We start from the raw sequence: 27,143 nt of genomic DNA, 5'->3' as shown, positions 1-27,143 counted from the left end.
ATGGAGGTCACTGAGGATGTTATCGCTGAAGCTACAGGTTTGGAAATGGAGGGGATCAATTTCTTCAAGGACAAAAAAGTTTTAGATAGAGTTGTTGATGTTTTTATGGAGTCAGACCAGGAAAGAAAAAGGTTGGTTAAAATCAGTAACTCTTACTTTATCCCTAAAAGTATTTCTAGACCTTGGAGATTTGTTTTGTTTGTTTTGATCGAGTATAATACCCTGGATGGGTGCTATTCCAAAATTTATGGTCATCATTTCATGCTAGTGAACCATTTTATGCATGGGGTTAGGATTAATTTCCCTTTTTACCTCATCCAATCTCTGGACAGCACTATTCTAACCTTACAAAATGAACCAAATGGGGACTATGCCTTTAATGAAGGGCTTATGGCTTTAATCATGAATTTTTTGAAAATGAAGAAAGTGGAAAAGCCCTGTATGAGTAGGAAGACTCTTGAGGATTATGATATGGAAGGGAGTGAATTTGAAGATGCATATGAGGATGAGACAGATGAGGAGAAGTTCTAACCAATGGAGAAAAAGAGGAAGACTTCTACCCACCGTGGGTCATCTTCTAAGAGAAGGAAAAGGAACAATGATGAGGTGGATTATGATACTAATTTGGGTATTGATTAGGAGATTGTGGAGAAAAAAGGTAAGAAGGGTAAGGGGTTGAAATTGAACACATAACCTCTCTCCTATATGAGGACTATGGACATTAATGTTAAGAAGAAGATGCCCAAAGGGGATGCGAATTTGAACCTAGAAGATAACATTTAGAATGTTAATGTGAACCTAGGGGAGGAAAATTTGAGACAATGCTTTGATACTAAGGATCATGGGAACGTGACTAGTGTGTTTGACAACCTAGGTTTGATGAGGAGGGATATTGATTTGATTAAGGAACAAATGCAAGATATCTGGAGGGAGTTTGAGTATCTCAGTAAAACCAATAGGGGGAGAGAACTTTGGGCCAACACCTAGACAGACTTACTAATCTTTATTGGTACTGCTAAAGATGTAAAAAATATGATGAAAATAGTTCCACCCTTGTAGGAGACTGTTATGATCCTGGTGGGCAGCCTTCACTAGCACCTCAAGGTTTTGGTGCAATGGTTCATACCGTGTGGTATCAGAGCCTCTACCTAGGTTTGAGTCTGAGAGAGGGTGGCAACATCAGCATTGCAGTGTTTTTTTGAGGCTTATATGGCCAAGGGAGGGTCCATTGTATGGGTGCACATCCAACCAAGGGTCTGGGCTATGGAGCGTGGTGGGATGTTATAATCCTAGTGGGCGGCCTTCACTAGAACCTTGGGGTTTTGGTGTAATGGTTCGTACTAGAGATAGTTAGAAATATAGATTAAATGGTAAAAGATTTACAAAATAGGGTTGATAAGTTGGGTAGTAGAGTCATGGGTATTGAGAACACTGAAAAAGATTGTTGAACATAGTTGCTCGATTTTCAAGGCCACTATTGAAAATATTAAGATTCTTTTGAAGAAGTTGGAATAGGGGAGAAAGGACCATGGCAATAAGGAGTTGAGGGATGATCAAGGACCTAGTAAACATACTAGGGAAACTTCAAAGAAACCTGAGGCTATGGAAGATAAAGAGCTTGATGAGATAAGCGTTTCTATAGTTAAAATGAACATTATGGCTTATCAAGCTATGGACTTGTTGAAGACTTTCTAGTTGTTCTTTTGTTGTCTGTCTTTGGTTTTTGTGTTGTCTTTGTTGTTTTCCCTTTTTTTTAGGGTTCTTTGGTTCTAGATGCTACTACTCTGGGTGTTGATGCATAGTTTCATTTGTACTTTTAATGCTTATATGTTTTTCTCCTTGTAAAAGGTTTCGAGTCCTATAAAAACCTATTTTTACTTAATCAAAACACTAACAACTCTTTTATGTATTGTATATCTACAAGTGTCTTCATCTTGTTGCCACCATTCTCACTCATCATTCATGTTCTTCATTATTGTATGATTTTGTAGACTGGTAAACTGGAACTCTTGCATGTGGATGTGATGTATACTACCCCTCGGTTATAAGAAGACACCTTGGCATTGATTCTATGCATCTTGGCTTTCAGGATTATGTTTTCTATTAAGTTCTAAGGACATTTGTTTTAGGCCTTCACTATCCCTTGTCAACCTATCCACCTGGACTCTTTAATCATTTTGATAAGCATAATTTAATTGTAACTTTTTGAATGTTGTTAAGCATATGACAATGTTATTATATGAGAAAGAATCAAAATGTCTAATAAATAATTAGATGGAACCATCTAATTACTATAATAAGTAATTAAATGGGATAATGTTATTATATTAGAAAGAATTTAGAATCAAAATGTCTAATAAATAATTAGATGGAACCATCTAATTACTATAATAAGTAATTAAATGGGATAATGATATTATATTAGAAAGAATTGTGATTGAGTGAATCTAGGATGATCTTATTATGCTCAACTAGAATAGTAACAATCATGACCTAAGTCTTAGTCCTAGTTATCACTTAGGCTAGGAAAATAATTGAACTACTCTTTTTTTACTTCATTCACATAGACAACATTCTAGATTTACTCAAGTATAATTCTTTCCAATATAATAATATGGTTATTAATTACAAAGAATTTTTTGCAAGTTTTGAAGAATATAATATAATTTAGATTTAAACCTGTTATGGTGTAAATGTTACATTTTGAGAATTCAAATCATATACAAAAAACATAGGAAGATGATTTAATATCTTACAACCATTACACAATGAAATGTATGTCATGTGGGGCTATGCGTAGTTCTTGAATCCTTCTTTTTCTCATTTTTCTAAAAATTTTACTTCTTAAATTTTCTTTGTTATTAATTTTTTTGATTTATATAGTAAAAAACATAATTCCAAATAATTTTAAAATAAATAGAGTAAAATGAGTATAAGATTAATATTTTCACAAAATATGTCTTAAAATTTAACTTTAAATTCTAAACAAAATAAGCTAAGCATATGCATGAGACCATAGTTTGATAGTAACTCACAATACATGAGATAGAGTTGAAATCCCTAGATCCTCTTATTGTATAAAATCTTTTTCTCATTAAATATAGTATTTTCAATTAGAAAAAACTGGTACGCCCATAGAATAGAATTCAAACATATTAGTGACTAGTAATGTTATTAACATCACACCATCCATAGAAAACAAAGATTCTAAATATTGCAAAAGAAAAAATACACTACTTAAACCAAGCGATGACAAAAAACATGCTTTAAGAGATGGTTCAATGAATCTCATTGATTTCTGTAGTTAATATTGAATCAAGGTTTGTATGGTTTTAATCTCTTTAACATTAGCTGAAGTTCTAAGTTTAGACTAATATTTGTAGTCTTAATTCAAAATCTAGGCTCATGCTTGTCACTAGCTAGCCTTTTAATTAAATAAATTTACATACTTAATATTCATGCACTTTCACACATTCACATATGTTATTGCACACACATTTATATCAACACTAACACAAAACAAGACAATGATCCTTCAAATAAAGTAAAATAAATTGATTTTGCACTTATGTCATTAATTGTGATCCTTCACTCAATCCTTCATTTGCATCTCCCAAAAATACTAAAAGAATATTATCTTGTGACAAAAACATGTAAACTCTATAAAACATTAAAGTGGTTCCAAATCCAATCTCATTCCATATAATAGCTTCGTCAAAGAAAGAGCTATATATCACCAAAAGTTTGGTGTAGAGGTGTGGAATGGTCAAAGAAAGAACTATAATTATTAATAATTGGAAGAAGGAGAAAAATGTATTTTGGGACTAAGAGCATGTTCACATTCCACTGCTTAGCTGCTCAATATTTTTAGGAAATAATTGTGGAGCTAATAGCCCCATGAACATATATGAATTTGAAATGTGAGTTAATCAAAATAATCATACTTTTACACACAAAAAATAGAAATAAAATATTTTTAAAGAAGAGGGAAAACAATTTGTGGAGCCACGTGGTAGTTTTGGCAATAAGCAACCACTTCTCATTTTTAACCCCTCCTCTTTTCCCATAGCTTATTTTCAATTGCTAAATAATAGCTAAAGATTCTTAATTATCCTTTTTATACACTTTAAAATTTTCATGGGAACACTTAACTGCTTAAATTTAAGCACAAAATAGACTTAAGCAGCCAACACGAAGTAAAAATTGTTGATTATCCTGACGTATCTATGCATAATATGATGTATTAAAGCTTAGGTTGTTTATCTATTAAAAAAATAAAAAATAATAAGAATTTTCTAAATTCATATTAAGATATTTGAAAATTTAATAACATTCATACATGTCACATATATTTATAGTATATTTGTAGTAAAATACTAAGACATGTCAATTTTATATTCTAAACTATTCAAAAGTGCAAAAATAACCATTAACCCCATCCAATTTCAAACCTCTAGGCTCTTGTATGAAGCAATCTATTTTACATGTACTAGATAAGCAGTTAATTAGAAAGCTAGATGTTAGCAACAATTGTCAAATGTGGCCAAGTCAAAAATGAAAGCTTGAATAATTTGTCCTAGTCAAATAAGAAATGATCTGTGAGATGCAATCAAATCATGAAGACCCATCCCCGCCCATTGTAACAACCCCCCTCTGGGTATCTAGAACTTCCTTTGAAATTTTTAGCAAGATTCCACTTTATAACCTTCTGCAAACCACTCACACATCACCTACTATTCCTCTTCTTTGTAACTACTACATTTGGGTCTACTTTGCCATCACGATAGAAAGAGGAATTGGCTCTCATCAAATGGGCCTTGGAATTTTGTCATCGCAATTTGCAATGGCAAGGGTGACCGTTGCAATTGCGTCGGGCACAACTATCATAAATTAGGCTAAGTCACTGGCAAAGAGTTCATTTTCACCGTCCTAATTGTGACAGAAAGCTACCAAAGACACCATTGCAATGTCGACGTGTTTGTGACATAAATGCTATGGAACCCATGACAATTTGTCAGAATCGTCAGTCCCAATAGCAACGAGCATGTGGTAGGAATGGTGCACGATCGACAGCTAGCCGTCGAAAGTGTTTGTCTCATTGCGACGATGTGTTGTATTAATAAATAAAAAATTGGCAACAAACATTGAATAGTTATGATGCTCTCATACCTCACAATAGATTCACACAATTAGTTGTCATGCAATCATAGGTTAATATTGAGCTTCACTTGGTTTCAAGAATAGTTTAATGTTCTCTACTAATCAAGGCCAACCATGTGAAGGTGGAAGCTCATTTGCCCAAGTGACATCATTTTCCCATCTTTTGGTGCATGTCATTTTTTTGTTGCATCCAAAATAAGATTCTACCACTCTAAATTGAGAATGCACGTACAACTATATTCTATATGCATGGACAATAGAAGGAGCTGAAAAAACCTAGCACATTTACATTTATTAAATAGGTCTATGCAAACCTCTAACAAAAATGCAAACTTGTTGGGCTTTTTAGCTCCACCCGATGTTGTATGCATATGAATTGAGATTGTATATTGAACTATGGCGTCCTTCTACATTACTTGAAACCAATAAATTCACACAGCTAGTTGTCATACAATCATAGGTTAATGTTAAGCTTCACTTGGTTTTGAGAATAGTGTAATATTTTCTACTAAGAAGGGCCAACCGCATGAAGGTGGAAGCTCATTTGACCCCACCCCGCCAAATGAGCTTAAATTTCATAATCATTAGATCTCAACACATTGTCACACTTTGTCAAACATCTCGGCACCTCCTCTATTCTTGGATAACCAATCCAATGCAAAAAGTTTCCACCGTGACACGTTCTCCAAGGGTGTGAAGTCGGATTTTACACCATCTAATTATATTTATTTAAAATCTTTAAGACAGCGGTTTGGGCAATTTGTCAAACAAATAGCAGTCACCTTTGCTTTCGCATTATGCATTCTTGTCGAGGCATTTTGTATAATAGATGATACTTTCTTGCAGAATGAACTGTTCAAATGTTTGAACTTCATGATCAATTATATCACATTTATAAAAGGTGCATGCTTTCACCATACCCAATCTCATCAGGTTATTATGCCGAACAATTGAATTGCCTTCTCAAACCCACCATATAATCTTCATTCATTGCATGCCATTTTTCAATGGTGCTATCTTTGAGTGTTTGTTTGTTTTCAATATGTAGCTCAAAGTGGCTGCTTTGATGGTTGTAAGTACAACTGAACTGCCTAACACCTCTATGATCATCTTCCATTTTGGTGGCATTCTGTTAAACATGTCACATGCTTCTCAACATGTAATCTTTGTTTTCATGGTTTTAAGTGTTCTCGTGAATCGCAATTAAATTTCCTTGCATATCATCTAAGCTTCCGCCTTAGTTTGTCCCTCAAAGAAATCAAGTCTCGCCTTTATTTATGATAATTGTGATGTTAGTCATTTGAATATACAGAATGTGGATTTGGAATGAATCAGTTAACAGTTGTAAATCATCCATTTCAATTTGAGCATCAAATTTCATTTGAAAAGTGGCTGGTTCAGCTTTCAAAGACTTCCTACTAGTTAGCATGGTACTTGAATCTACTTCATTGTTCTCAGACATTTCTTGAAATGAAGTGGCAGAGTTACTGTTTGGAATAGATGTCCATTTAATCATCACCTTCAATTAGAGCATTCTGTACATCTCTCTCAGACATTTTGTCAAGCATATTGCATGCTTTTGTTTGTGATTCTACATTTTGTCAAACATGTCGCGTGCTTTTGTTTGTGATTCTACATTTCTAAAGAAAGTCTGTAAGCACACTTTTAAAACGTAATTGTTGCATTGGCTAAAAACTTCACGTGCTATATATATGGATGTTATACACATGCTGCTCTTGTCTATGCTCCCGCATTTTCTTTTTCGTGAGATGCCACGTCTTTTGAATATTCATACAAACAAATGGAGTGATTGCCTCCATTTAACAAGAGCTCTATGAGAGCTTGAGTCCCTGCCTCATGCTTTTGGTGATTCATGTTTTGAAAATAAAATGGAAAACAGATTGGCAATACTTATTGTGAAATACACATTGAATTGTTTTTAAGTATTTATGATTTTTTTGTTAAAATTCTACAATTAACCTCCAAATAATAATAATGATAACTAATAAAAATTGACTTGCGTTCTTAAAATTTGAAATTGTCAACATTTTTGCAAAAAACAAGCACGAAGTACAAATCTAGCAAGTCATTTTATTAATTTTAATTTATTTTTTTAAAAGCATGTGCACTTAAAATTTTCAATTTTTTTTTTTAATGTATATATTGATATATTGAAAATTAAAAGACAACTTAGAGATTAATATCTTATAAATTCTTATATCATTACTTTTCAGAAATTGATGTAAATTTTTAACTATATATATTTAATTATAATATTTGATTTTTCTTTAATTTTAATCATATTTTTGTAATAGTTTTAAAAAAAAGCCATCAAATAAAATCACCTATTAATATATCTATAATGTTTAATCAATACAAAATTTTAAAAAAATGAACTCACATAATTATAATCAAATAACCTCTTCAAAAATGTCTACTCTCATAGGTGGCTTTTCCAAAAACACCCAGCTTTTTATTCAGAGAAATTTTGGACTGGCGTGTGTTCTGACACCTGCAAAACTTGTTTCCGCGTGGATAGAAAGTTGTCGACTCTCCTTTGACATGTGAAATAATCGTTCATCGACAGCCTCCTCACCAAACTCCTCTTGCTTTTCAGAACCAGTGGCTTTTCTGAAACTTTTCTTGGCCCTTCCAGAACCCAATTTCTCTCAGTAAACTATTCCTTAATCACCATTTCTTTTTCTCTCATACCTTGCAGTCATGCAATCATTTTCAGAGGACCTGCCTCTACACTGCTCCATCTAAGAAAGGCACCAGCTTTAGCCATTGATTTTACTCAACTAGAGTCTCACCGCTATGACTCTGTAGTCGATGTTGGACCAGTCTAGAAGTAGTTCTCTGCCACCATTTTCTATACATGGAGTGCCAGTAGCTATCTATACGGTGCTTTTGCACAGATTCTTTTTGGGTTACAAGGGGTACGCATACTATTTCTGCACAGATTTTTCCTTTCAAGTCTGGATAAGCATGGGGTGATTGCATGAGACAGTAGGATCATGATTTGTTCTACGCATAAGCAGCTACTAGATGCTTCATGGAAGATTGTAGAAGGAGGTGGTTGTAGAAGATGTGACATTTTTCTTCTAATTTTTGCCTCGGAAAAAATGTTTTTGTCAAATAAAAAGTTAGAAATTGTTGAATAAAAATGAATAAAAAAAAAAATGATTTTAAACTTTAGAAACTAGTGAAAGTTTTGCTTGTAAAAATTAATTGTGTCATCACTAAAAACATTAGTTTCCTACCTATGTATAGACAGGGACTAACAAGAGGTGCAATGTTAAAGTTCCAGCTTTTGGTGGTGGTGTTTGCACAAGGACATTGAAACAAGTTTTTTTTGTTGTTCTTTAATTTATAAATAGAAATTCAACCATGACATGTTAATTTTTTATAAATAAGAGTTCAAGCAAGTTTGAAGAAATAAAATAGAATTTGTGTCTATATATTCCTCTTGTTTTGAACTTTTAAAAAACTAAGATTTCTACAAACTTTAATTTAGCCAAATCAAAGTTTTACAAATCTTCATTCCGATTTTTGGGATTTTACTTGGAAGATGCGTGTGAAGGCACATTTTTATGCGTAAGCTTGGAGTTGAAGGCAAATTTCAAAAAGTAGTCCCATCTATTATTTTTACATGCCTTTAAAAACATAATCGGCTTTTGATTTTCAATTCCTACTTGCTAGTAGGAAGTTGGAAAATTTGGTTTTGAGGCAAAATTGGAAGTTCGATATGCTAATTCCATTTTGCCGAATTTGAAACAAACACAAAAAAATTCAAATCCTGATTTTGGAAAAGCCAATTCCTGTCATTTTCCAATAACCAAATAGACCCTTATAAGAAGTAAACTAAACATATCTAAATATTTAACTAAACATATTTTAAAATGTAAAGAATATTTAACTAAAGGAATTGAAAAACTTTTATATTTTAAATAATTTGAATTAATATTACAACTAACATTTATATTTAATGACTCAATAATATAATTATACTCATTCACATCCATTTTTGTATTTTGAAGACAATTAATGCCAATGGAATGATATATCAAGAACATAATTTTCTATCTCATTCAGTTGGGGTTAGTTAGTTATCTTTTATTCTTTATTATGAGATATTGATTTATCTACAAGATTGGATATTTCTAAGCAACTGTGCAAGGTATCGATGGTTAAAGTGTAATTAGTTTCAATGGATGTAAAGTGGCAAAGTACATAGCATTATTTATTTCCAAATCTGGAGACAAAAGCTCTTTAAAATTTTCAATTGAATAAAAAAATTGAAAAAAGTTGTCCTCATAATCTTTGATGCAAATTAACACCTATGTGAATGCCATAACAATTGAAAATGTAGAAGAAATTTCAACCAACAATAGTGATAACCGAAATGATGAGCTCTCTAAGGTAGTGTCTGCCATTGTTGAACACAGAATAGAGCTCACCAAAATGGGAGATCTATGTGCAAATGCAATTTTTTTGCACCCATCTTAATCCTTGTCAAATTTTCGCAACTGTCTCTAAATTCTAATGTTTAAGCGGTGTTTTGAGACCCTCCGCAAAATTATACGTCACTAAACTTGACATGAATTTCACACATCTTTTTATACTAAAAATTTTACATTCTAAATTGTGGATTGATCTTTTGTAATTATTTTTTTATCTCTTTCATTTCTGAGAATACATTTGCATAATTTTCAGAGCAAAACCCTTGCCTCCTCTCGTCTTTTTCTTCTATGACAGATTTCTTACATGTAAGTGTTCAAAGACTTTGTGGATTTGTATTGATCAAATCCTTCAAAACCTCTATAAGGGTCTTGATAATGAAAAATGGGTGTATGTTCTTTGTTACATAGAGGTAGTGACCATGGAAAAATAAAAAAAGTAGAAATAGTTAAGAGATTGATCCTTTAGGAGGCAAGGAAAGGTAGCGAATCACTTGACCTATTTATTAGTGAGGGGAGTATGCTCTTTTCTCCTTGAGGGTGGAAACATAGAAGATTTTAGATCTTGTTGAGAGACGATCTAGCTCGGTGATGAAAATGTTTTGTATGCTTGGGTGAAGTGAAAATTATAGAGAAGTATGCTCTTCTCCTTTTAAGAGAATCAAAAACTCGAACCCTTTGGATTTGATCTAGTCAAACTTTGAGGATAACTCTTCTACATATTTCTACTTGGATTGTTGTAGTTAGTCCATGTTGTTATTTTTTCCTTTCTTTCTTGTAATTTAAATCTTAAGGAGGGTTTTTGGAAAATTAATGCTTCCATTTTATTAAGCAATAACTTAGTGACATGTTAGATTAATAATGACTAGTTGGGAGTTAATTTTTATAGGGTAATTCAAGAAATTTTAAAGAAGTTGCAGGAATGTATTATTTAATGTTTTATAAGCATTTGAACATGTCATTGTAAAATCAACCAGAAATTAGACTATTATTTTGTGTTGTTTTATTTACGGTCATGCTTTCATTTGTTCAAAGATATGTTTTCTCTACAATTTTTAAACATCAATTAGAGGCATATATTAACAGTGTTGAAAAAGTATCCATTTATGCTACCAACCTTATTTTGTAGTATGCATATATGTTCTTATGTCCTTTCCATCAAAATGAATATATTTTTATAAGAAATTAGTCACTACCATAAGGTTTCTTAAAAGGCAAAAATAAGATCCATTTCATTTTTGTGAAATGAAAATTTTAGTTGTTATGATATTGATAACAAACAAGAATCAAGAAGCCATAGAAATACCAAAAATTGGAAAATTCCATCTAAAACTTTCCCACTCGTTATGGCCTACAACTTGATTTCATGCCTTCTCAGTCATCAAGGGGATGGTTCCTCCTGCACGCCGTTACCCCCTCCTCCGAAGCAGGCACTTGTGTACCCCGATTTGCAACTAGTTTTGTCTGCTAAATCCTAGAATGCTCAAGTGTTGCATTCAGTGATAAATCCTGGCCTAACAGAACCATGTAATCTTCTTGACAACTATGTCTATTTGGGCCCCCAATCTCTGGGGGGCCCACAATGACTATGGACGAGACTGTGACCCCTAAGTCAAACTGGCTAGGGGTTGTTGCAGATCCAAGATTGTTGTTCACTCCAGAGAGAAGCCTATGTTTTCCTTAGGGGCTATAGGACCACAAACCTCACTACCAGACTCTATGATTGATTCAATTTCCTTAGGTCTATCCTTGAGCCTTGTTGGAAAGTTTGTCTTGATTTGACCTATGGTGGATATGGTGAGAAAATAGTGCTCCACTAGGTGGAAACTATTAGGTTCAGTGTTTGTCTTTGCAATGGTAGGCTCCCTCTTCCTTTTTAGTGTCACTACTGAAATGGACCATGAGTCAATCATGGTGGGTTCTTGGAATTTTGGTAAACACCTATTGATGGTCACAAAATGGAGACAAGGGTTTAACCTTGAGTGTGACAATCTACACCGGTCTAGATAAGATTACCCAGACTCCCCTTGGAATTCTAGGATAAGTGAGTGTTTTAGATGGATTGGAAATTCCTTTAGACTATTCATTAAAATGGATATAACAACTAGCTCCAAGACTAAACTAGGCTTTCCTAGGTTTTGTATGAACATGGGTATGAATAAACCATTGCTAACCATGGTGGATCTAAAATCTAAATGGGTTACTTGGTTGCAACTGATAGTATTTGAGAATGATGCATCCTTCTACCAACAGTGCAACATGTTTGGCCATTTAACAGTGGACTGCAAAAAGGGCGAGAAACTCAAGGACAAAGTTACCTCACCGAGTGTAGTGGTGGTAGAACACTTGAACACTACTGAAATGGCAAAACCAGACCAAATGCCATGATTACATGGAATTAGTAAGATTGATGGAAACAAGCGTATAGGAACTCCATGATCTGATCAAAGCTCTTAGTAAGGATAGGGAGAAGGTTAGGACCCTTGTGAAGGAGCGTGTTGATGGGCAAGTTGAGAAGATCATTTATGGTCAAACTGATAAAAAGGTAACAACTAAGCATGAGGAGGGGGAGATTGTTGAATCTCATGCCATGCAACTGACTCAACCTAGAGGAGGAAAGTTGAACCAAGGGATGGAGGATGAGTTTGAAGTGATTAATTCCCACAACATATCCCTGAGCAAGGGGAACAACTCACCACTCACAAATGTAACCCTAGTGGTTTCACTCCCAAGTATTGTGGAAATACTCTCCCCTACCTCTGAGGTCGCAAGTCTTGACTATCTAAGTAATAGAGTTGAATGGATGGTCCCTAAGAGGATGCCTAGAGGGGGAAATAAGGCTAATGTTGGATCAACGATGAGGGTAGGGATACCTTTGATCAGGAACATCCATAAAAAGGAAATAGAAAAGGATATAGCACAAGGGAAATAAAAAAACCCTAAAGGAAATCCAACCACGCAAGAGATGAAGATTGTATCGCAAAATGTGAGAGGGCTTAATAGTCCTAGGAAGTAGTAAGAAATTAAACAAAAAGATCATTGAACTTGATACTCACATGATTCTTTTATAGGAAGTGAAAATGATAGAGTAGGTTTTCTCTAGAGTGGCTACTTACATTTGACTAGGTGCCAAATTTTCTTATAGTGGTGCTAATTATGCTTCTAGTGGCATTGCAATGTTGTGTAACTCAGATAAGGTGGTGGGCTCAATGATCCTCCTCAATACCCATTTTGGGGCGATGGGTTTCACCTCCCAAGCTGGTAGCTGGAATTTTTCTAACTTCTATGCCCTTAACACTCGAAATAGTAGACTGGCTATTTGGGATGAGGTAACTAAAGTGACTGATGCAATGAGATAGGATAACATATTGTGTATATGGATGATTTTAATACCCCTCTCTACCCTTCAGAGAAAATGGGGGGCTTGGAGGACTTCTCTAAAAGCATGCATGACTTGGAGGGCTTCCTTAGGATGAATGACTTGATTGATATCAATCTCCAAGGTGTTGCTTTAACTTGGTCTAACAATAGATTAGGGAAAATCTAATCCAAGTTAGGCTTGATAAGGCCCTTATCTTGGCTAGCTAGGACATTCTCCAACATACTTCCTTGAAGGAAGAGTTGAGGACCATCTCAAACCACTCTATGCTAGTTTTTCCATAGAAGCAAAGTCAAACTACCAGACAAAGGCCCTTCAGGTATGAGATCATGTGGCACTCACACCCAAAGTTTAGGGATTGTATTGCGCAATGGTGGAATAATCCAGTCACTAATAAATTTGGACCTATTTTATGATGCAATTTTGGTTAAAATTTGGACAGTTAAATATTGAAAGTCAAAATCGCTAGAATTTTGTCAAAAGTTCGATGCATTCCACAAGCAACGATATATCGACAAAAAGATCTATCAAAAATCATCCCCATTTATGTCACATGTCAATGCCAGATAACTAATTCAAAATGTCAAACTATCAATGCCAACCAAAGATGATTTGATGGGTATGTTATACCATCAATGGAAAACCTCATCAAACTATTGACATCAGCCAGAGATGATTCAATGGGTTTATTATACCATTGACTATGAATTTTGTCAAAATTCTGACGATAGCTAGAGTTTTCCAAAAGAAAAATGAAATATTCTCATTGTGTATCAAGCTAATAATAAGCTAAGAAGAATGATTAGAAAAAGATCAAAATGATTGATTTGGGTAACAAGATCAGAAAAAGATAATAATAGGCTAAGAAGAATGATCATAAAAAATGAAATATTCTCATTGTATATTCACAATGTATTTATCGTCCATGGCTCTGTTTCCATTTAGCATCATGCTTTCTTGTTCATTTATGGTTGTATGTCCCTAGCAATATTATTTTCCATCATCATGTTTGCTTGTTGTTTGGATATCGTGTCAAGTTGGGTTAATATATATTTTATTTATCACCATTCAGGTCTTTGAGTTTATCATTCATGATTGGGTTGCAATATGCCTTCAACGCATTTTCAATCATATTGGTACATGTTCAAATTTTTTATGTGTCTTCATTTTTTTTTTTTGTTGTGGACTATCGATTTCCCTTCCACTCTTTTGTCGTCTTCCATGCTCTGTTGAGTGGAGTGCTGGAGATGTCAGTTATCTTTGTCTTTCTCATATTGGAGTCAACTCTCAGCAATTTCCATTTTCTTTCTCTTGGATGGGCACTATATTGGAGTCATCATCTTTACTTGAGCTCATCATATAGTCTTTGGATTCGCCAATGACTATAGTGAGAAGTAAGAAAAAACTTGTTCGAGTGAGAGGGATTCTATCTACTAATTTTTTGCTAGGGTTTTGAGAGGTGAAGAAGACATCACAGAGAAGTTTAGGAAGAATTTGAAAATGGTGACTGCAGTGTAACACCCGCGGGTAGAACTGGCTACTAAGACAAAAAAATGTGTTGACACCAAGCATAGGGATGTCATTCGAAATGCCAACATCATCATAGAAAAGGTCACTGTGGATGTAGTTCAAACCTCACTAGTTCCTAAGGGTATGGACAAGATTCTCTGTACCTCCTCAGGCGATGTGATCATCACCAATGATGGTGCCATCATTTTTAACAAAATGGAGGTAACTCAAGAAACCACTAAAATGCTTATACAGCTTTTGAAATCTTAGGATATTGTTGTTGGTGATGACACAAAAATAGTTGTTATCATCACTGGTGTGATTCTTAAACAATGTGTGAATTTGTTGTCTAAGGATGTTCATCCTATCACTATGTCAAAAGCCTTTCATAGGCCTCTGATTAGGCCATCAAGATTTTAATTTCCATGGCTATTCATGTCAAATTGATGGACTATGACTCTTTGGAAAAAAGTGAGAGCACTTCTTTGAATGGTAAGGTTATTAGCCGGTATTCTACCTTATTGGCCCCTCTTGTTGTTGATGTCATCCTGAATCATCAACCCTACAAAGCCTAACATTGTGGATTTGAGGGACATCAAAGTTTTGCAAAAATTGGGTGGGACTATTAGTGATACAGAGATGGTTAAGGGTTTGGTGTTTGATAAGAAGGAAAGCCATATGACTAAAGGCTCCACTAGGATTGAGAATGAAAAGATTAGCATAATACAATTCTAGATTTTGCCTCCCAAGTCAGACATTGAGAAGAACATTATGGTCTCTAATTATATAATGATGGGTAGGATTTTGAAGGAGGAGAAGAATTATATTCTGGGTATGATAAAGAATATCAAACTCATTGGATGCAACATGCTATTGATCTAGAAGAGTATTCTATGAGATGTCATGACTGATCTTTTGCTACATTATCTATCCAAGGCAAAGATTTTGGTGGTCAAGCATGTGGATAAGGATGAAATTGAGTTCATTACCAAGATGTTGAATTGTTTACCCATTGCTAAGATTAAACACTTTAGGGAGGAGAAGATGGGGCATGTTGATTTGGTTGAAGAGGTTTTGACCAGTGACATTGACATGGACTAGTTTGTTCAAACTTATATACATTTTTCAAAAAATCTCATATCCCTAGTCTGTCACACAATCTTTTAATGTGTCAAGTAACAACTTTGAACTAGCAATAGTTGTTGTTATTGCAAGTTTTGGTATAGATTTTGAAGAAGCCCTAGCTGCAACTATTGGACCTTTAATTGAGGTTCCAGTTGTACTTTTATTGGTACATGTAAAACTTTCTTTTAGAAGACATTGGTTTGGAGAAGCTACTACCAAGTCTGAAAATATTTGACATTGGTTTTGATTGCAAGAGATGCTTCTAAGAGTGGCATGTATACAACACTATTGCTATTTGTTTTGTTAAACTTATTTCATACATGTTACTTAGACAGTGCATTTTGAGCCATGAGGCTAAAAATAGATGTCTTTTTCTTGGTGTGCTAATTCATTAAGTTAAGCACCCAAGTTTGCATTTCAAATCATGATTTATCTATTTTGGGCTTAAGAATTGTTACAACAACCTTGAACATTCATCCTTTAACATTCATTAACAGTAGCACATAAACACATAACATTCAATAATATGTGAAATAAGGTATTTAAACATGTGTCAACTAATTATGATTTAAGTTTGGATCACCTACTTGATGCATACATGGTTAAGTGCTACCTAACTATGTCCAAGGCATCTGCACACTAGAGGCATACTTTGCCTACCAGGCTGCCACATACATATATACATGAGATCAAGACCCTTGAACTACTCACTCTAATAAATATATAGTTTTGGTTTCTAATTGTTTTGATGTAGTTGTATTCCTATAACCACTGGTGATATTTACTCACCTAATACAACTCTTCGCCATCATTCACCCACTTGACCGAATCAAGCAGTTTTCTATAATTAAAATCCTGTAATAACCCGTGCAACCTTTGTGTTGTAGTTTATAGTTAATGTAAGGCTAATCTATATATGTCCCAACTCACTCCTTATATATTTATGTTTAAAAGCTTGTGACAATAATCAATGGGTCTAAATAGACTAGTCAAGTTAATGCTAGTTGGGAACAGTTGATTGTTTGTTTTATCGTACCTAATTTGATGATATTTTTATAGGAATTTGTAATCAACAACTACATCAATTGAACTAGGTTATGGCTTTTCACTTAGCATGGGTTGAGTGAGTTTTATTGTTTTATTATTTGGATTCTGGAAAATGTATGTAGCTAGAACAAATTTTTTTGTTGTTCTTTAATATGTAATAAGAAACTTTAAAAATATCTCTTTGTATATATAAAGACTACAAAATGTGCATTTTTTCATGTATTGCATCTCCATTTTCTTTTCCATTTCTTAAGTTATAAGAGTGTTTCAAGGTTGGGAACCACTTCAACATCCTTTGTATAGTTTAGAGGTAATGTCATTATGGTTGTGAGAATAACTTCAGTGAAGAGTTAAGTGTAAGGAGTTATTACCCTAAACATTCAAGAAACATTCAATAACATGTCAAATAAGGTATTTAAACATGCCTTAACCAATTATGATTTAATTTTGGATCACCTACCTGATAAGTTTGGAATTTTGTTCTCACCAAAAACCATAAAATGTAAGAATAGTTGTGCCAAAAGGAATGTAAAAAGATTATTATCGTGCACAATCATTTGTTTTAGCTCTTTTGGCATAATTTTTTTATAATTTTTTGGCTCAGTCTCCAACTGGTGGGTATGTGTTTTGGAAAATTATTCTTAGACTGTGAGTAAGGAAAAAGAGAAATATCAAACTTGAAAATGATGTACATAAATGCAATTAAATTTTAAACTTCAATTTTATAAACTTACAAAGAGAACCGTAGAATTATAAGAAACTATTATGGTTTGTATTATTTGAAAATTATAGTTACAAGCGATAAAGTTTTATACCTTTGATTCAAAGAGCGCAAATAATGGAAATGAAGTATTGCCAAAGATGCAAGTTCAATTTCCCCCCCACTCCCATGTAAATGGCATAGTTAAGTAGAGAATAGTTACATACATGCATACATACATACATGGTTAAGTGCTACCTAACTATGTCCAAGGTGTCTACACATTGGAGGCATACTCAACCTACTAGGCTGCCTACATATCCGTATACACAAAATTAAGACCCTTGAACTACTCACTCTAACGAATATGTAGTTCTAGTTTCTAATTTCTTTGATGTAGTTGTAAATCTATAACCACTCGTGAGCTTTATTCACCTAATATAGCTCTTTTTCATCATACACCCACTCGAGTGAATAAGGCAATTTTCTATAATTACAATCCTATAATACCCTAGCGATCACAAGCGCATGACAATGAAACCCTAGATCTCCACTAATGTCCACAATCCACAAGATCTCTCTATATACATACATGCATATACATACATACATACATACATACATACATATACATGCATACATATATATACACATACATACATACAGTACTCTAAGAAAGTGTCCCACTCTAAACCCTTATATCTAAGAGATTCTATTAGTTCGAAATGCTTGGATGTCGTCTTAGAGCTCCCTATCCACGGAGTGCAAGAGAGTGTATTTCAAGTAAAGGGCTCTCAGCTAAGCCTTAGGAATACTCTTCTTGCTAGTAAATCATGCAATGGGAGGTTCCAAAGATGAGATGCAAGAATGAAAATGTCCACAAGAAGTTCCTCAAGGATGCAATGCAAGATGGAAGCTAAGCTAGAATGAGAATGAAAAAATGTAGCTATTCTAAGCAATATGCAAGTGTTACAAATCTCACTATTATGCTATGTGATTTAAAATATTGCAAAGAAACTACATTAACATGCAAATATGCTAAAATGTCACATGCTAAAAGTCATGGGTGAGAGAATGTAGACAAGAAATAGAAGTTCTCCACAAAAATCTCTTAAGAATTCAAACGGTAAACCTGTAACATAACAATACTCAAGAGTTTAGATGGATTGAGGGGAAAACCTCTATCCCTTTTAAAGTCATATAGACGATAGAGATTAAGGTCAAGATGATGGATGATCAACGGTGGAGTTCAAGAAGAGGAGTGATCCATGTGCACACACAAGTCAACCAATAGGATATAAGTTGACTTGTCATATAAGACAAAAGTCACAAAGCCTTTTCTTTTAATTTGAAAATTAGAAAAGGACTTTATGTGTGCACTTTAAGTCGGTTAAAAGAATGGGGTCTTTTATTTAATTAAAAGGGGACATGTTCTTTTAATCAAATAATGAACTTAGGATAGCATAGTCAAACTATAGGTTATAATCAAATTAATTGATTATTAACAATTTGGTCTAGGTAAATAATTAATTAAATTAGACAAAATGCTAAGAAGGGGGCTAATAGTCTAGATGACTATTTTTAGGTGATTACATTTGCCCCTCTTTGACTAATGTGTGATCGATTTGGGAACACATTACATCAAAGAAAATAGAAGCCAAGTAAGTAGCAATAGATATAGATATCTAATTCTAAAGAACAAAATGTAGAAAGAGATAGCACATCCTGAATGTACAGCCTGATAGCAGTAATACTGAACATTAGGAAAAGACAATGTTAGAATTCAAGAAGAATGCTAACACTTAGTGAAGTAGATAGATCAAGAGAAAATAAAAAGATCAAACATATGCTCCTAGGAAATAGATAGTTGTAGCAAGCAATGATAGAGTATTCTTGCCCCCTCGGGATTGAAATTGAAATGAGGTAAGGGGATGTAGAAATGAGCAAGATATGAGTAAATTCGGACATAGCAATGTCCAAGATGACTGACAGATGATAAGAACCAAAAGTGACTATTAAAGAGTGACAGAATGCCCCAATTTGACTAGAGTTGACTACGAAGGATACAACATAAAAATTAGGTCAAATCAAGTAAAGAGATGATTTTAGACATGAAAAGGTGAATTTGAGTAGATATGAAGCATAGAAATGATGAAGACATGAAGAAATGAAGATGCCTCGGTGATGATTCATAGATTAGACCTTAGAAGGTCAGTTAATTGCTCAGAAGAAGGTAGAATTTTAAGACTATCAAGATGAACTCAAATTTCAATTTCAATCCCGAAAACGGATCCTGGATGTCGAAATTAGCTAGGGGTGCAATTTTAATTTGTGAAATTTTGAGGAGTTTGAAAATTAGGTCAAAATGGGGTCGAAGGCTATAAAAGGGGCCCAAGTGTCATTTTCAAATTCGTTTGTCTTTTGTGATTGTTGAGAGCTTGTGAGTGGTCAAGAGAGAGCATCATGGCTTTGGTGAACATTTTGACTCACTGACACCATTTTGAGCGTAGCCAATTGCACAACCGACCAAACCACTACAGGGCGCCGATAAGTGTATACTTTTTTTTGCTTTTTCAAGATTTTGTGTACTTTTTTTGCACATTTTTAGGTAGAAAATAGAATATCAAGTGATATTTTTAAAAGTATCACATGGGTAATTTAGAAAATATTGTGCATATTTCACATGAAAAAAAGTGTCGCACAAGTAGTTTTAGGTATGTCATATGGGACACACCCATTTGTTGCCCATACCAATGCAAAATATTGCACGAAAAGATTGTATTGCACTGGTTCACAAAAAGTATTGCACGATATTATTCCATCATTTTATTTCACCTAAATGTAGAAAGAAATGTCGTACAACCTAGTTTGGAGCATTTTTTCATGAAGTTTTGCATTTTGAGCATGTTTGTGATGCATTACTAATGTTTGCATGTCTTGTGTAGCAGGAGTTATTTCTTGTGCTTCTCATCAAAGCCCCCAAAGTGGTGGGGTTGTGGGTTGTTCAGCATTTGACTAATGATGAGCTTGTCACTATATCGACTATGGGGTTGAGATGGGTTATATGGATGCCCCATATATGGGAAAATCATGGGCTGCTGACTGCACTTGTTGAGTAGTGGCATAGGGAGCATAACACTTTCCATCTTCTAACCGAAGAGGCCTCAATCACATTAGAGGATGTGTATTACATCCTTCGAGTACCATGTTATGGCAATCCAGTGAGTTATACATTTGATTGATTTGTCATTTTTTTGCAAGTTTTGATTTTGATGTGGGTGTACTAATGTTAAGTTTGATGATATGTCACAAGTGTACTATGATCAGACCTCAACAGAGGGGCGAGCAGCGATGTAGCAAATGTTATAGGATGTTACCATCCTAGACCGCCATCTGATTTGGGAGTGACACATTGATGAGTATGGTAAGGATTACCTTCTACCAAGTGTGTTGTGTTCTCTGGTAGCTCACGCCTTGGTGACTAATAGGAGCTAGAAGGGCTTCCCACTAGGATGGGGTAGATTGGTGGCAAACTTGATTGCACAACCACATAGGATGGCATGGGGGCCAATGATACTAACAGTTATGTACCATGAGCTACATGAGATAGTGTACCATAGTGGTCACTCCTAGGCATGTGGGGCAATACTAGCACAGATCTAGGCCTGAGAGCACATTGTTGTGATTTGACCACAAGTGCAGCCATGGGAGCGGAGCCAACCATACATTTTTGGGTACACAGGATTTGTCCCACAGATTCATAGTAGGGACATTACATATTATCGATGCATTTTTGATGAGTTGACAATGTTTACATCTCAGCCCTAAAAAGAGTGCCACAGATGGTCAGATGCCTGGGAGCTAGGTTATATGTATTATAGCAGACCATTAGTGGGTAGGCACTTAGAGATCATGGAGAGGTTCATGATTAGTCAGGTTTGGCGACAGTTTACAAAGTGTCAAGTGATATAAAACACAAAGAATCTCTACATTTATGCATTTATGGTGAAGATTTTTTATATCACATGCAGTCCAAAATCTAAAACACAAAGAATCTAGTTAAAATCCATTTTGGTGTTGGAAAAAGATTTGAAAATGACACGAAACAAACTATATTGATGTAGCCTATAATCTGACTAGCAATGTAAATGGGCGAAGAGAAAATACAGTAATCTTGATCAGATCGAGCAATGCTATGATTGCAAACAAATTGAATTTAAGATCCATGTGACTTCAGCTATCAATCGGTTAAGACATTACTAACAGAGTCAAAACTTTTCCTAAACAGACAAACTAAAATTAGGGAAAAATGGAGGCTACAATGGAGATTATTAGAAGAAAATGTTGGGTCACAAATTTGGCATCTACTACTAAGAAATATAGAGATAGCGAGGCATATGAAGGAATAGGGGAATGCATTGTTATGCTACAAAACTTACCTCCCACATCTGCATTTCCAAAGCAAGGCATACCTCCCTCTTTTGTCCTCAGTCTTTCATAGGCATTTCAATCAAGACTTTTGTAGCATCCACATTCACTTTCACTTTAAGGTAGTTTTTGACTATCATTTTTAATATTATACATTAAGAGAAAAAATTAAGCTTAAAAAATAAGTGAATTTTGACTATCCAACACTTTTAGAATAGGAATAAAATCTTAGTGTACATGTTTAAGTCGTCCACTTTTCAACTATAGAAATCAATACCAAGCTTTACAATTTCCTACTACCAAAACTTAACATTTCTTTACAACCGTACACACCCCTGCCCCCAACTTGGATGCCCTTTTTAATATTTAAATACCTATCATCCTTAGCTCCCTTTCCCGAAAACTCTTAATTCAAGTGCCCCATACATTCCAATATCCTCTCATGACAATGTATTATTCTCCTCCTTTTTCCTTGACACCCTCTTAATTCTCTCCACCCTTGCCTTTTTTTAAAGGAAAAGTCATCTTTTCCTCATACACTGTGTTAGTGCCTAGTTCCATGGGTGTTTCCTCTTTTTCTTCCAAACATTGCCTCTGCCATTATATTCTTTCTTTCTTTTTTATGTTGTTCCTCCATTTCTAGTTTCTTTAAGCATTTTAAAAGGAAAAATATCATTTCCAACTAAGTTTCTTACTATGTGAAAGTTTTCCAAATGCTCAACAATATCTCACATTCCATTTTTTCATTGTTGAGTTTATTACTTAGTAAATAGCATAGATGTTAGTTAAATTTAGAAGAGTATTGGTGTCATCAAGAGACATTAATGATAACAAGTTATAATGGGGTTGGCTAAGCTTTAAACTAAATTATGCCCCATCTAGTGCTATATTTTATCTAATGTTAATAATAAAAGAAAATATAATCAATATTATTAGAATTATCATTATTTAGATAATGATATAACTATGAATTTTCAAGATATTTATTGGCCCATGCCAAAAGTTACCGACATCTTAGTTAATCTTTGTTGAATATAATTAAATAGAAATTCCAAACAAAGTTTGATGATGATAGTATCCAACCCTAATATAAATGCAATAGTTTATCTTATGCATGCATACCCATTATTACCTAAATTTCAATTTCAAAAGTAATAATGATTAATAAACCATTCATTTACCATTGTTAATGTTGTAGATAATAATATCTCAAAATAATATAGTTATGCATACACATATTCTCACTCTCCAAAGTCAAAAACATGATTTTAATTTACTTGTGAGTTCACCATCAACCTCCTTATTATCATTTGACGACTAGACTAAGTTTTCAACATCTTTTTTTTTTTCAATTAATTCATTCTTTAAATATGCACACAATTGTTTCGTCTTATAGTGCTTATGAAATTTTGTATTAAAATGTAATTTTCTCATTTTATTTTTATTTTTTCATTGGTTGTCCTTCCTTTTCCCGATAGACTTTTCATATATTCTTTCAAAAATTTAGGAAAAATGAGGAGGGACAATGTGGCATACTACATGAGCTTCCACAATTAGGTGTTCTATAAATAATTGACGTGGGTTGTTTTCATTGCCTCATTTTGCCTACATGCATAAAGGGTAGTTGCATGGCAAAAGAAAATAGTAGCATGGGTAGTTATCTTCACTCTCTTATGTGTTGATGAAAAATTGTATCCATGTCTTGATTTTGAAAATATGAACAATAAACTATGTTTAATTTTTATGTTTTAGGTTGAGTGAAATTGTATTAGCAGTAGAACTTGTGCATAAATATATGTGAGCAAGCTACTAAAACATATCATCAGTACACTAAAATGTATGTTGGGGTGCATTATTTGAGTTGCAAATAAGGTTTAATGTTGGTTATAGTGTCTTTTTGCATTGGATTCACTAAAGGTTTTAATGTTTTGGTTGATTGGAATTGCATATTGAGTGGATGTCATGGAGAGAATCCATAGCTTGGTGTGTGTGTGTGTGTGTGTGTGTGTGTGTGTGTGTGTGAAATAATTAAAAATTCTCTATGATGCTAAAAAAGGCACTTTTATCAATAAATATCAAATTTGTGAAACTATTTCATACACCTCATATCTATCCATATTCTCTCTTCTTCTACCAAATTTTCTCATCCCATTGATCCATTTTTTTCTTTGATAAAGATAACTTTATTCTCTTCTCTCTAACCATTCCTCTAGCTATCTAAATAATGACATGATATCACCAAAAAAAAGCACTTCATGAATTTATCAGCTCTATATTCACAATGATATTAAGACATCATACCATATACATAAGCATCATAGGCATAATATTTATTTTACATCCTATAAACACATGATTAAATCATAATCAAAACATGCATCATAATCCATGCATTACACCATATTCCATAGCATTAGGATCATATGAGCATCATAAATTCATATAAGCATCAGGTTATCATTATATTAATATCACCACAATTGACATATATAAAACTATTAATAGAATCTTACACCCCATATATAACTTCATAAGCATTACATCATAAAATAATCATGTATCAAGAAATGCTCCTGATATAGTAGATATTTTCATTTACAAACACCATAATGAGATTCATGCATAGTGCATAAGGAGTTCCAAAATTGATTCTCATATGCATATTTAGAATAATGTGTTTGTCCATAACAAACTAAATATCCACAAAATACAAAAAGCATAATGATCTACAAAGATGAGGCACTCTTTGACTATATTTGCTCCTAAATTGTGGAGGAACTCACCCCTCCTTGTCTCTAATTGCATGTTTGTGGTGGTCATGGGGGATGCATTGACCCCTTACTTCCCTTTCTCATTGTCTTGTGTAACCTTACCTTGCTTGATATATTTATATCAAGATTAGTTTCCTTGAGTTGCTATTTGGTTCCATACTCTCATACAAATTTATGTATTACCATCTCTCTTGGGTACACCTGAACATCTCCACAGTTATCCCCTTTGATTGGCCCTATACTATCTCATTCACTCTGATTAGTGGATTCTTTTCTCTCTATTTCTTACTCACAGAGGCATCACTTAGCTTTCAAATGAGCCATTGTATTTTATACAGTAGTGACCTATGCTAGTCTTTAATCTCTCTAATGTTTACTCTCACCCCTCCACATTATGAGTATGTATGTCTTTTAAAAGTGTATTTGTTGTCTAATCATGTATTTCATCATTAGCATCTCCTCCCACTTACCCTCCACCACAGCCACAAATTAATCCTCAATTTTTGTATCCTCTCTATACCTATGTCAAAACCCTCTATCATCTAAGGTTTTTCACTATATACGACCCATGATGCACTCCTTAAACTCCCCCTGCTCATCATGGGTCTCAAAAAAGACATGGTCGTCATCAAAACTTGTTTTCACCTCTAGCCTCATCTGTCTATCACACCAATTCCTTTACACCAATCATCTCCATGTGCATACTTGGTAGACCCCTTAGATTGCTCTATGATTGTGACAAAATAATATGAATCCCAATGGAAATGTCTACTTTCTACCCAATTACCTCTACACATGACTTAATAAAAATCACTCAATAATGTATATAGTATGGCCAAGAAAAATTGTGGTAATCAACAATAAGGGAGATGTCCCCTATACTCCTCATAATCTAAACATGGCCTCTGGAAATGTATCAAGGTCATCAAACTTTTTCTCTAGCACAACATTTTTCTCATGCTATGCTTGGAAACAATACCACTATGCATGTACATGTAGGATTACCTTGTGGAACTCACCTTATATAATATCATCTAAGTCATTATAACAAGCTCTTGTGCCTATATGTGGAACAGTGTCACCACAGTCACCATGGTAGTAAGCCTATGATACATTACAACATATATTTATATGTCCAAGGGATCTAAAATACACAAGCCCCATGCATAGCACGTATACCCTCCCATACAGTTCTCTCTAACACATAACCACATTTAATAGAAAAGAAACATATGCCTTATAGAAACCAAAAGATAAATAAAACTATAACTTGGTACCAACCACCTTGAGCTCATCATCCTCCATTACTCCTTCCATGGGTGGCATTCTTGTGCCTAGGTCTTACACAACCCTGTCACCAAGAATTGGTATGGAGAAAAATTGGTACACATTCTTGAGTGTGATGATCATCTCTCCAATTGGAAGGCATATGTTATAATCATACTAAAATTGGCTTAGATGTTAGGCATTTGTGTCATGCACCATAAACTAATTGCATTGAATGTGATGCACTTAGATCCTCTATCATCTTTCATAGCAAGACCTATGTGGGAAGTCTCCACTCCCTCAACATCAATGTATCAAAATCCTTCTACAAACTAGAGGCTAAAACAATCAAACTTCTAATCTTGAACAAGATCAATACTTAAATATTGTAACTATGCATCTTTTTTTTGTTTGTAACACTGTGCATTGTTGTCCAACTACAAAGAATGGGAAAGAAGAGATTATGTGCATTCATTTTAAAAGAGGATGAAGAGTTCTAGAGGAGATTAGAAATTTTGACAAAGATGCCACATGATATGTTCAAGAAGGAAGATGTTTCTGATTTAAGAGTTTGATAACTTCCACCGTATGACCCAATAGTCGTATCTACCCATACATCTGGTAGGCCACAATTCTTGCACAAGATCTCTACTATTTTGGAGGACAATTGTATGACCCATTGGTGTCATCCACGTATACATCTTCCAGGCCAAAATTCTTGTGGTATTGGCCCAATAGAGAAGACGACAATGAAGAGAATTATCCAATGGAAAGAATGGGCAAGAAAAGCTTCTTTACACCCAAGGAGTTGCAGAGGACGAGATTTGCAAAAATGAAAAAGATGTTGTACCAGGAGAAATTTCAAAGAATGGAGCCAAGTGGTATATCACCTTATTTCCAAATTATTATTCTCATATTACTAGTGGTGCTTTCAATTTCAATTGTTTGTAGGTATCCAGAGCATTCCACCAAGTTGTCCGCTGATTCGATTCTACAAGCTCTCCATCAATATGTAGATGGATTTGACTTTTCAATTAGTGAAAGATCAGAAGAAATGGACCTTCCAATCAATGGAACTATAGATGAGTTAATTAACAAATTGAAAGCTCTCAATGATGATTTTGTTCTGCCAATCAGTGAATGTTTACAGGAAATGGGCCTGTGCAATTGCAGATGAAATGGCCCTATTAATTAACAAAGATCTAGAAGAATCTGGCTTGCAAATCAATGAAAATATGCAGCATATAAACTTGTCAATTGATGGGTATGAAACACATGGTCTTGCACTATTTGAATAG

General features: G+C 34.1%; 1 pseudogene; it reads left to right on the top strand.

Moving 5' to 3' along the window:
• LOC149548013 (T-complex protein 1 subunit delta pseudogene) lies at window positions 1-27,143 on the top strand (annotated as a pseudogene).

This window comes from Cupressus sempervirens, chromosome 7 (assembly GCF_028749045.1).
Source record: "Cupressus sempervirens isolate cs-2001-9-10 chromosome 7, ASM2874904v1, whole genome shotgun sequence".
Taxonomy (NCBI): Eukaryota; Viridiplantae; Streptophyta; class Pinopsida; order Cupressales; family Cupressaceae; genus Cupressus; species Cupressus sempervirens.
Note: the sequence above shows the minus strand (reverse complement) of the source record. Positions and strands in the feature narration are given on the sequence as shown.